At 50.8% G+C, this 12,043-nt stretch overlaps 1 protein-coding gene and 1 long non-coding RNA gene across 2 annotated transcripts in view; one reads left to right on the top strand and one right to left on the bottom strand.

The window, feature by feature from the left end:
• Window positions 1-12,043, bottom strand: part of TTC7A (tetratricopeptide repeat domain 7A) — a 169,166-nt gene that overhangs the window by 31,886 nt on the left and 125,237 nt on the right. The window lies entirely within an intron of this gene.
• On the top strand, window positions 4,122-6,365 carry LOC141554647 (uncharacterized). The gene is made up of 3 exons (XR_012485911.1): window positions 4,122-4,251; window positions 4,794-5,887; window positions 6,252-6,365. It is a non-coding gene; the product is annotated as an uncharacterized LOC141554647 (long non-coding RNA).

Raw genomic sequence — 12,043 nt, 5'->3', positions numbered from 1 at the left:
GGCCACTCCCCTGTACAGGAAATGCTTTCTCTCCTCATCTCTGCTTCCCAGAATCCTCCTCTTCAAGATCCAGTTCAAGAACATCTTCTCACAAGAAGCCTCTTCTAATCCAGCTGCAGCACACTCCCTTCCCAGCTCCGTTCTATTTACCCACTTTGCATTTCCGCACTATTATGCCGCGCTTGTCTCCTCCCTTTAGAATGTAAACCCTTTCCATCCGTATGCACAGAACAGCCTGCCCGTGGCAGATTGTTCAGGGTCCGCAGTTTTCCGTAGGGTCCCCACTTTGGCAGGGGAGAGTCCCGGTGCCGGAGGCTTCCGCAGCCTCCATGAGTTTGGTGCCGTGGCCGGTCCAGATCACCCAGGGACGTCACTGCACTTCTCACACTCCTTCCCAGCTCTCCCCTGTAAAGGAGCCCCCCTCCACGCCTCGGCAGGTATTGTGGGACCTCGGGCTCAGGTTAGCGCGTCTCTAAGTCTCTGACGCACGCCCTCTGTGTCAGACTTCAGTGGTGTCTCTTTCTTCACACAGCCGGTGCCCTGGGGAGAGGATGCTGTCCCTACCTCGGTTCTGGATCTTGCTGAGAACCTGTGGCGTGGTCCGCAGCACTCTAAGCCCATGGCACGTTTAACACTGCCTTACCGCCGGACTGCCCCAGGAGCTCCTCCAAAGGCCGGCCAGTCGGGGCTCCTGCTGCTCCGTGACTTTTCCGGCCCCTTTAGAGGTCGGCTGTGACCTCTCTCTGCTCCCTTCTGGGCGAAACTCCCCTCGGGACTAAACCCGCAGCAACGTCCCCTCCCCTTCCAGTGGGAAACGTCGGACAGTCGGACCTGACCCTTTCCGTTCCTGCTCCTGGTTTCTCAGACCGAGTTTTGTTGGGGGAAGGGGATGGAGGTACACAGCCGTTCAGTGTCTCGAACCTGGGTCTCCCTGTTCCAGGGCGCCCTCTCCACAGCGCCACCTGCCGGCCGCACAGATCCAGGGCCGACTCGGCCAGGCCCTCGGGCCTCTCACCACACTGTAACCGTCCCAAAAGGCAGCCGGGAAGGGTTTCGGGGAGGCAGTGAAGCAGCTGGAAGGACTTCCTGGGGGCGGGCTCCGCGGGGACCCCAAGAGAGCTGGAGGAGGAAGCTCGCAAGGGGCTTACAGAAGCCGCCAGGACAGGTGACCAGCATATCAGGAAGGTCTCCAGAGGGCCAGGCCAGAGTCGGGGGAAGGGCCCGTCGCTGGTAAGGAATGGGACCCTCTGCTGGAAAGCGGCTTATTAGCATCACCCCTCCGCTCCCCCAAATGGCCGGGACAACAGGAATTGGGATCTCCTTCCGCAGCTGGCCTATCCTCCCCGGGGACTCCTTCCTGGCCTGGGCGGGCCTCCCAGCATTCCTCCCTAGACCCCGAGGGCCATTCCCTTCCCATGGCTGGCCGGGACCCCTCCTCCAGGCAGAGCTCCCACGCCAGCCAGCTCAGCGGGGGCCTGCCCCGTCCCCGAGCGGATCCCAGCCTGGGCAGCGCCAGGGCGCCGGATCTAGCCGCGGCACGCGGGCCCAGACCGGGCGAAGGCGGCCCAGCCATGTGCCAGGTACAGGGATCGCTGTAAGCCGAGCTGGGGTCCACAGCTACTTTTCCCTAGTCAGGCTGGGGCCTCACTACTGAAATTCCATTAGCGTGAGTGACCCAAGAGCGGAATTTCTCAAGTGAACCACATCCCTTCCCAGCGGAGCACGTGTTTTTCCTGTAGGCTATTCAAACAGGCGGTTCTCTAGCTTTATCCCTGTCTCTGACCCTGGGGAATTGCAGAGCAGCTTGTGAAGAAATTCCATCTGGGCCCTTCTCTCCCCCTGCTCCTCCTCCTCTCCCTGTGTGTCTCGGTCCCTTTGTGGCTGGCGGCAGCGCGGAGTCTGTGGCCAGCCAACAGTTTGGGATTTTTGTCCCTGTGTAAAATTAACTAGCTCACACAGGGATTCAGAGCTATGATTCAGCCTCATTAGCACTAACATACTGGGTTCCTTCCTGGCCACGGATGCTGGTCACTTTCAGCCATTACTCATGGTCCAGCTTAAGTCTCATTTACCGAAGGGCAGTTTGGTGCGTCCGGAGACCAAGCCCAGCCCGCTCCTCTCATCCGCAGCTTGCTGACCCCTCCTCTCCACCTGGACCAGGACACAAAAGGGACGCCAAAATCCATGCCTTATGTCCCCGGGAAAGCTAATCCACTCATTGTGGGAGCTGCCATCCTAGGGTGATACCCAAAGATTAGTGACCAAGTCATCAATAAGCATTTATTAAATGACAACTACATGCCAGGGGTCCCATTAAGCACGGGGTCCAAGGTGGCTTCCGGGGCCTGCTCTCCCTACGTTGCTGGCCCTCGGGCACCAGCCAACTGCCCCTGCCACCCCCAGCTTCCTTCCTAGCACACAGCTTCCTTCCCTGGCTCTCTCTGTGCACCCCCAACTCCCAATGCGGCCTCTGGCACCCCTAGATATCACTTAACCATCATTGGGCAGGTCACGCAGGCCTCCGTTCTCGCCTCTACACAACCAAAGGGTGGGGCCTGTGCCAGGATGTCCGTCCTGCCCCTGTCACTCGCCCTCAGAATTCTGGGCTGTGCTCTTCTTTTCACTTTCCCAGCTAGATAGTAAACCTGTATTCCAGGCCAAGATCAGTGTTAGTGTCTTTCCCTTCTTTGAACCCCCTCCTCAAGGAGTCTACCACCAGACCAGGCACATGGTAATACTGGACAAATGAATGTACTGGCAATGACCAAGACCTGCTCAACCGACCAGTGAGATCATCCTCATCATTTTCCACTGGGGACGGTGGAGAGGGAGAGGGAAATGCTGATCCTTCATTATTCATAAGCTCAGCGCAGAATGGAATAATTCACTAAGAAAAGACCCTTTGATCTTTACTCAGCAAGTAGGGCCTGACATATTTAGGTCTTTTAACCAGCTTGAAAGGTCTCCTTCTGAGACAGAGCCTTTGGAGCCAGGAGGACAGCCCTCAGTTGCTATAACCCTACCCCACACAGAGTATGATACCCCTCCTGAGGTCAGCTACCCCAGCAAGGCCAAGGGGAGTCCCAGAGAAGGCTGCAAAGGCGGTGCTGCACAGAACACATTCAATAAACATTTAGGAAGTTCTTACTGTGGGGGCACCAAAAAAAACAACCCAACCAAAAAACTGAACACTCCCTGCCCTCCAGGACTTGAGGAGAAGGGGATGGAACTAAATAAAAAAGGGATGGGTAGGAACTAAACCTGAAATTTTCAGCCAAGTAAAGAAACTCTTTGGGCTAATGGTTCAAAACTCTCAGAGTGGCCTAGAGAAATAATTCACTGAGGGTCCTATCACCTGTATTTGTCAGAGGTAGGATTTGCTGGATTTCAATTCAAGATAAATCTGAAGTCAAATCCTTCCTGAGACAATAGCTGTGGGACCCAGTCTCAAATTTCTCTATCTGAAAAATGAGGATGTTAGTATTTACCTCCCAGGATGACTATAAAAATCAAGTGAGGTGACATACATAAAGCACTTTGCAAAACTTAAACTGATATACAAATATGCTAGCTCTAATTCTTCCTAGTTCTGGGGTCAGACTCTAACCATCTAAACATGCTGCTTCCCTAAATGCAAAGACCATAGAAAATAACATGGGGCAACTACAAGAGGAAGAAAATGTAAAAGCCGTAGAGAAGGCGGTGATATCAGATCAGGAAATCTCCCCACAGGAGCTAGGATTTAGCAGGGTGGAGCTAAGGAAAGAGCATTCCAGATGTGGGGGATCACCTCTGCAAAGGCACAGGAGTGCTGGAATGCAGTATGTGGGGAAAGGTGGGCAGACCAGTTTGGCTGGAAGGGAAGCCAAAGGTGAGAGATCTGGGGGGGAAGGGGAAGGGTTTGTCTGTGAGAGAGAGACTGTGAGAGAAAAAGAGTCAGAGAGAAAGAAAGAAAGAGACAGAAAAGGAAGGAGGGAAGGAGAAAATGAGGCAGGCCCCCTCCCCCATATGCTGGCCTCTGGAGGCAAAGGACATTTGGGATTCCCATGGGCTTATTGAGTGACTTAATCCATGGCTTTCTCCTTCTCTGTGACTCAGCAGAAGCATTCTACCCCAATATTATCATGCTTCCCCCGAACTTTTGCTCCACGTGGATGGTTCTTCTGAAGAATGTGCTGGAGGAAGGAGACTTGTGGCCTCTAGGACTTTTACCTTCACTTTCTGTCTTGCTGTGTGCATGTGCACATGTGTGTAAGTGCATATTGTGCACATGTGAGGAGGGGGCGGTGGTGCAGAAGTGAAGGCAGGGAGGGGTTTCAGAGAGAGTAGCCACCTAAATCCTAGGGCATTAATTAATCACCATGTGCATTTAGAGAGCACTCTACAAATACTGCCTCGTGTTACCCAGACCACCCCCCGGGCGGAGGTGCCATGATCATCCCCATTTTCCAGATGCAGGCAGAGGGAGGGGATGGATGAGGGGCACACTGCTCCCAAGTGTCTGAGGGAGGCTGGGAATTCAGGTCTTCATGCCTATGGGTCTAGCACTGTCCAGTCACGTGGGAGCCATCCTGAGCATCCGCTCTGTCCCCGAGACTGTCATTATTATGGGGAACAAAGAGAGGGTTAAGACACAGCTCTTCAAGGAGCTTATAGTTTAATTAGACAGATAAGACTGAAGAGTCAAAATACTTGGGTTCTTTTGCAGATAATGTTGACCCATTTTTTCCCCCAAAGTTATTGATTGGATTCTTTTGAATGTTTCTTCGCTATCTGTTCTTCTTTATTATAAGGGACAGATCTCTGGGAGGGGATGAAAAATAAAAAGACAGCAACAACCCCCCTTCTTTGAGGAGACCGAAGTTCTCCGGGACTCCCAGCTCCATAAGGTGCAGTAGCAGGAGCAGCAGCTTTAAAATCTAAGGAGCCGGCGCAGCTCTACCTGACTATGTCGTGGAACCTCTGCGGACTCTGTGGTCCCTCTGTCGGAAAGCACAGGTCTGGCTCTGCCCCGGGGTCTGGGGCCTCGTGATCACTGTCTGTGGCTCTCACTGGCTGCTGGTGTCCCCGTGACCCCAGGCGCTGTGAGGAAGGTTGCTCTGAGCAGGGCCCCAGAGCTCCACCGGACTGTGGCCAAAAGGCCAAGAGACAAGGGAGAACTCTGGGATCCCCGCGTCCCTCCCAGCCCCACGTCCTGAGGGCCCATCGTTCTCCGGGCCGAGCCTTCATCGGGAGCAGCGATCATTCCCGGGCGGCCTCGCCAAGTGCATGAGAGCAAGATGGAGCGGACTCTGGACCAGGCCGCCCCCGCCCTTCCCGACGCTGCTCTCCCCGGCCTGCAGGGGGGGCCGAGGGAGGCCCGGAGGGACTTTTCCCACAAAGCTCCTCAAGCTCCTAGAGAGACGCGGCAGCGGGCCGTCTGCCGAGGCAGGCCCTGCTTACGTGAAGCGAGGCCCACCCCGAGGAGGCGGGAGCAGGGCGCCTTTGCTCGTCAGTCACGCTAACCCCGCTACGGGCGGTCTCTCCATTCTCTGGGTCCTGGCTCTAAGAGGCTCCCAAAGCTCCCACAGCCAAACACCTCGGTCCTGAGGCCACCGTCCCCATAGAGGGGGAAGCGGGGAGGGTCCCATGTGCAGGCCCCGGGGAGGCCGGAGTGAGGAGCCTCAGGAGTCACCCCACGCAGAGGGAAGGGAGGGCTCTCCCAGGCACGAGCGGAAGTCCCACCAACAAGTGAGCATCAGGCGCCGGGCCCCGCTGCGTGGAGGCGACAACAGAGCCCCCTCCGGCTCCTCTGAGGAGGGGCGCCCTGGGCAGAGACGGGCTGGGCGGGGGGTGAGAAGAGACGGATGGGGAGAGACCCAGGAGGCTGCTCCAAGCCCCTGGAGAGGTGAGGAGGCCTCTGGTGGTGGTCGGGCAGAAATCTGTCGGAGAGGCGGGGTGCGGGGCGACAAGCCGAGGACAAGGCCAAGCCTGGGAGCCACGAGGCCGGTGGGACCTTCCAGAGCCACGCGGGATCGGCCTGGGGGAAAACCTAGTTTGGGATGTTCAGCAAGCAGTCTGTGGTGTGGGAGCACAGGTCAGGGGGGGAGTGGACTGGCAGCGGTCTGGGAGGCACTTACAGGGAGGTACCAGCAGGCCCAGGCTCTGGGCCCAGGCCCCTCACTCCCAGCCCACTGCGGTCCTCCTGGCAAGAGGAGGGAGAGGACGGAGAGGGATCAGTCAGAACAAACCCTGTCCTTTTCTCCTTCCAGATGAATCAGCCATCAAGGGCGCCCGCGGGCCTGGCCCTCAGCGAGGACCCCTGGGGAGACGGCAGAGAGCTTGTGGTGGCCCCCGAGGGATTCTAGGCTCCAGAAGCGCTCCCGGGGTGAGCCTGGCGGTCGTGGCACTACCTTGTGGCGTTTCCCCTTCCTTACTTCCCAGGTAGACACACGCGGGCGGGGCCGGTAAGCTCCTGGGGCTGCTCTGCCCCTGGTTCACCAGTCCCGCTCGGCTTCTGTAAAACCACAGGTTTAGTGCTCTCGGAGCGGTGAAGGGAGCTGAGGTGGGAGGGCCTCGGGACTGTTGGGGGTCTCTGCTTTACACCTGCCGGGCCCGGGCCAGCCAGGGGGCGAGACGGAGAGCAGGGCCGGTGCTCCAACGGCGGCCCGGACGCCCCTCCCAGCCTGGACCAGCCAGGCGTCTCCGGGCTCAGCTTCTCCTGCTGTGAAAAGAGGCCCCTCGGTCTCTTCAGGCAAAAAGCTCCGGTTCTACGTCCAATGACTCGGCTCGTCCTAAAGCAGTCCCGCTGACTCGCTGACACCTTGGATCCACCTTTCAGGACTTGGTCTGAAGCCGCCGCCCTCCCCGGCCAGGCGGCCAGACTCTGCTTCACAGAGCCCTCTGCACCGCGCTCCCTGTGTCCACTTCTCCCTTTAAGGCCGAGAGCTCTTGGGAGCAGGGGCCGGATTGCTAGCTGCTGCATGAGGCTGTGTGAGGTCAGTCTACCTCCTCGGGCTCCACCCGCAGCAGGCCCATCAGTGTGGAAGGAGATAACCCAGACCCACGTCCCAGCTCTGCCCACGTTCATTATCTCCCGCTGCTTCCCCAGCACCAAGGGCCGGCATCGACTGTTTGGGGTGACAGGGAGAGAGTGGAGCTAGAGGGCCTCCGAGGAGCTTCTCAACTAAAGCCCTGGGACTTTCCTTTACCGACGAGGACAGTGGGAGACATTTAGCAGCTTACCATCTCCCAAGTGGCTGAGAGACAGCGTCTCCCTGGCACTTCTGAGCGACCCTGCGCCTGGCGCGGGCCTATCGGTATTCCCCCGTTCGAGAGCCGCAGAGAAGTGAAATGACTTGTTCTGAGTCACCCCGCTTTGTTCCTGCAGAACTAACCCTACCGCACCCACCACCGATCAGAGGGCTTTCTGGTCCACTCACTCAGCAGCCACCCGTTCGCAGCCGGGGCCTGCAAAGGCCCTCGGAAAAATGCCGACCAGGAGCCGTGCGGCTGCGTAACAGGGGCAGTCCCGTCAATCGAGAAACAAGTATTTGTGGGCGACCGTTAGAACGACGATACAGCCGCAGCACACAGAACACAAGCACTCCAATCGCAGCCCCGTGGCTCCTGTAAGTAGAACACTAGAACCTAGAAGGAGGGAAACCAGAACAGTTTCGTGGAAGAGATGCTATAACCCATAATAGGCCTGGAGAGTAAGTTGGATTCGGAGAAGCTGAAAGGGCAGGAGGCCGTGTCAGAGAAGAGAAGGAATAATCCGACCATAAGCACGGAGAGACAAAGGGCTGTGTGTGCCTCTGGACAGTGAGACCAGCCCAACTGGAGAAGAGGGTCCAGGCTGGGGAGATTCAGAGGAATAACACCCCACGAAGAGAGGATCGGCGTGGCTCACCAAGATAGTCACACCACTCCCACCCTTGGGATGCCATACACTGGACCTCATCAGACAATGACTCATTGAACTGCAGAGCCCAACTTCTGCCAGAAATGTCAGCACTCCAGGTTACGCAGCATTCCTCTAAATTAAACCCATTTTGGAAAGACTAATGGGAAGAATTAGCTGATTAAAGCCAGGCCCTGTCTCCTTAGAGGGTGTTATTTTTAAGTAACTTTAATGTGAATAATCTGAAATGGAAAAGACTAGCCAAAGCTCTATTAATTTCCTAACGAATTATTCCACTAAGAAGGGCATGTCCAGTAATCCAACCCATTTCAGTAGAGTGCAAGTGTTGTAATTTAGAAGGGTCTCTTTCCACTCACCAAGCTGAATAAATGGATTCTCCCTGATCAAGGCAGCTTTAACCCCTCAAACCAAATTATTTTTACTTGGGTTTGTAGGATTACATTACTCCCATCTCTCTTAATCCTTTAATACTCACTCTGATCCTCTAGCTCTTAATTAATTCATTTAATATGATATTATTTTGGGGCTTTAAAAAAAAACCCCAGAAACCCAAAAGCTTCAACTTCTCAAGCATGTTCTTTCTTCCTTATATACAGGGTCCTGATCTAAGGAGAACAGCATTATTCTTAATCCAGATAAAATCCATAAATATGCACCCTGTCTCTAAGTATGTGGACTGGTTGGGGGTTAGTCAGGAGTACTTTTCATCAAAATTAATGAACAGCTATGGTAGAGGTCCTTAAAAGCAACTTAACTAAGTCTTGAGTATTTACTTCCACTAAAAGGATCAATAAGTTTAGATTTGACCGTGCTTACTTGGGATATAAAAGCATAGGAATAAAGGTAAGGGTGATGTCAGTGGGGAGACTGAAGATCATTAAAAGTTTGGGTTATAACTGCACCAGATTGGGGGGGGGGGGGTGTCCTAACAGATGAACTGTAAATTTATATGCTGGAGATAGCAAAGGAGGATAAAATTTGAAGGAGATTTTGTTTGAGACAACTGGACAATTCCTGAAAACACTGATTTCTCTGTCTCTTGGTTTCATCTACTATTCTTGACTCTAAATTTAAGTTCCCAGAAGGTAGGAACTGTGATGTTCTTTTTCTCTAAATTATAATTATTCTCTGGGATTAGGTTTCTTGGGGAGCTTCTGGAGGCAGCCTTGGCTTTAGTTCAGTTCAGTAATCCCAAAATGCAGCCAGGAATTAAAGTCCAGATTCTTTATTTTCTCCTTCAAGTCTTGTCTCCTTCACTTGGGGCTCGGCTAGCTTTCTGGAGGCCTTCCTCTCTCTTTGGTTCCAAGAGCTCTTGTCCGGGTGTCTCCAGCCAGCCAGAAAGTTGAAGTTCGAATGAAATCTTGACTCCTCCTCCCAGAGAGTGGGCTTTTATATGCTCTCTAAAGGTGTGAGTATAATGTGTGGCCCAATGAGGGAACTCCTTTAAAGGTGTGAACTAAATGCACAAGTACCTTGTAAGAATCTTAACAAGGAACAATAGTTTAACAAATTCTGGATAGAGCTAAGTTTAGTCTAGGTTAAGTGTTTAACTAAGAATTAAGATACTTAGCAAAAGCTAAAGTGGCTGATGAACATGACCTTTGAGAGTAAAAGGACACTGGGATGGCATATAGGAACAATCTAGCTGAAGATTGCTGTCTTCATTAAGACTATAAGCAGTCAAAATGATGGGTGGATTGAATCCAGCAAAGTACAAATGATATTTTGGTTCTCTCTTGTGCCATCAGTGCTAATGATCAAGGATGTCAATGTTTAAACATCTGATGTGCTATGACTCCTATCAATTAAATCAAATAAATATTAGGTTGGTGGTGAAGATATCAGTTCTACAAAGGCAGAATTTGATACCGGATGAATAATATCTTGGGGAATCAAAAAGCCCACGTTTCTAGACCTAAATGATATTGATGAGCCATATGGCGCTTTGGGCAAATGACTCTCTGGATCTGTTTTCTTGTTTTTAGAGTGAGGAAGGTTTGGACAGGAGGGTATCTATGGCCTCTACAAACTCAGATTCGGTGACCTATCGTCAACTACTCATTTCTGGCAGGCAGATTTAATTAATACAGATAAAGCCTCAACAACCAAGAACAAAGGAAAGGCTTAGTCGTGTGCCCTTGAGGTCCTCCACCACAAGGCCTCAAATGACTCTGGAAAAGCTTTGGATCCTGCTAATGCCAAAGCATCATCTAATTTCCAAAACAGTTTGGGTTTCTGGGGGAGATGGATGCAGCATTCCCTAGACTGTTTACACCTCTCCAGATCTGGCCTGACAGCCATGATATTCAGGCTCAAGAGCATCTTTCTGGAGAGGTCCCTTACTCCAGGCCCAACGGGGTTTCTATTCCCTTAGGACCAGAGCTTGGGTTGAAACCTTAGGGAGGGATGACATGATGGTATACTTAGAGAACCCCAAAGACTCTGCTAAAAAGCTATTAGAAATAATTCAGAATTTTAGCAAAGTCGCAGGATACAAAATAAATCCACATAAATCCTCAGGATTTTTATATATTACCAACACAATCCAACAGCAAGAGATACAAAGAGAAATTCCATTCAAAATAACAGTCGATAGTATCAAATATTTGGGTATATATCTACCAAAGGAGAGTCAGGAATTATATGAGCAAAATTACAAAACACTTGCCACAAAAATAAAGTCAGATTTAAATCATTGGAAAGACATTCAATGTTCTTGGATAGGCCGAGCGAATATAATTAAGATGACAATACTCCCCAAACTAATCTATTTATTTAGTGCTATACCAATCAGACTCCCAAGAAACTATCTTAATGACCTAGAAAAAATAACAACAAAATTCATATGGAAGAATAAAAGGTCGAGAATTGCAAGGGAACTAATGAAAAAAAAGTCAGAGGAAGGTGGTCTAAGTGTACCTGATTTAAAGCTATATTATAAAGCAACAGTCACCAAAACCATTTGGTATTGGCTAAGAAATAGACTAGTTGATCAGTGGCATAGGTTAGGTTCACAGGACAAGATAGTGAATAAAAATAGCAATCTAATCTTTGACAAACCCAAAGATCCCAAATTTTGGGATAAGAATTCATTATTTGACAAAAACTGCTGGGAAAACTGGAAATTAGTATGGCAGAAACTAGGCATGGACCCACATTTAACACCACATACTAAGATTAGATCAAAATGGGTCCAAGATTTAGGCATAAAGAACGAAATCATAAATAAATTGGAGGAACATGGGATGGTTTACCTCTCAGACTTGTGGAGGAGGAAGGAGTTTGTGTCCAAGGGAGAACTAGAGACCATTATTGATCACAAAATAGAACATTTTGATTACACCAAATTAAAAAGTTTCTGCACAAACAAAACTAATGCAAACAAGATTAGAAGGGAAGTAACAAATTGGGAAAAAATTTTTACAGTTAAAGGTTCTGATAAAGGCCTCATCTCCAAAATATACAGAGAATTGACTTTAATTTATAAGAAATCAAGCCATTCTCCAATTGATAAATGGTCAAAGGATATGAACAGACAATTTTCAGATGATGAAATTAAAACTATTTCCACTCATATGAAAGAGTGTTCCAAATCACTATTGATCAGAGAAATGCAAATTAAGACAACTCTGAGGTATCATTACACACCTGTCAGATTGGCTAAGATGACAGGAACAAATAACGATGAATGTTGGAGGGGCTGTGGGAAAACTGGGACACTGATGCATTGTTGGTGGAGTTGTGAAAGAATCCAACCATTCTGGAGAGCAATCTGGAATTATGCCCAAAAAGTTATCAAAATGTGCATACCCTTTGACCCAGCCATACTACTACTGGGCTTATACCCCAAGGAACTACTAGAGAAGGGAAAGGGTCCTGTATGTGCCAAAATGTTTGTGGCAGCCCTTTTCATAGTGGCTAGAAGCTGGAAGATGAATGGATGTCCATCAATTGGAGAATGGTTGGGTAAACTATGGTATATGAATGTTATGGAATATTATTGTTCTATAAGAAATGACCAACAGGAGAAATACAGAGAGGCTTGGAGAGACTTACATCAACTGATGCTGAGTGAAACGAGCAGAACCAGAAGATCTTTATACACTTCAACAATGATACTGTATGAGGATGTGTGCTGAT

Source organism: Sminthopsis crassicaudata, chromosome 2 (assembly GCF_048593235.1).
Source record: "Sminthopsis crassicaudata isolate SCR6 chromosome 2, ASM4859323v1, whole genome shotgun sequence".
In the NCBI taxonomy this organism is placed as follows: Eukaryota; Metazoa; Chordata; class Mammalia; order Dasyuromorphia; family Dasyuridae; genus Sminthopsis; species Sminthopsis crassicaudata.
The sequence above is the reverse complement of the archived record's forward strand: the minus strand, read 5'-3'. Positions and strand labels throughout refer to the sequence as shown.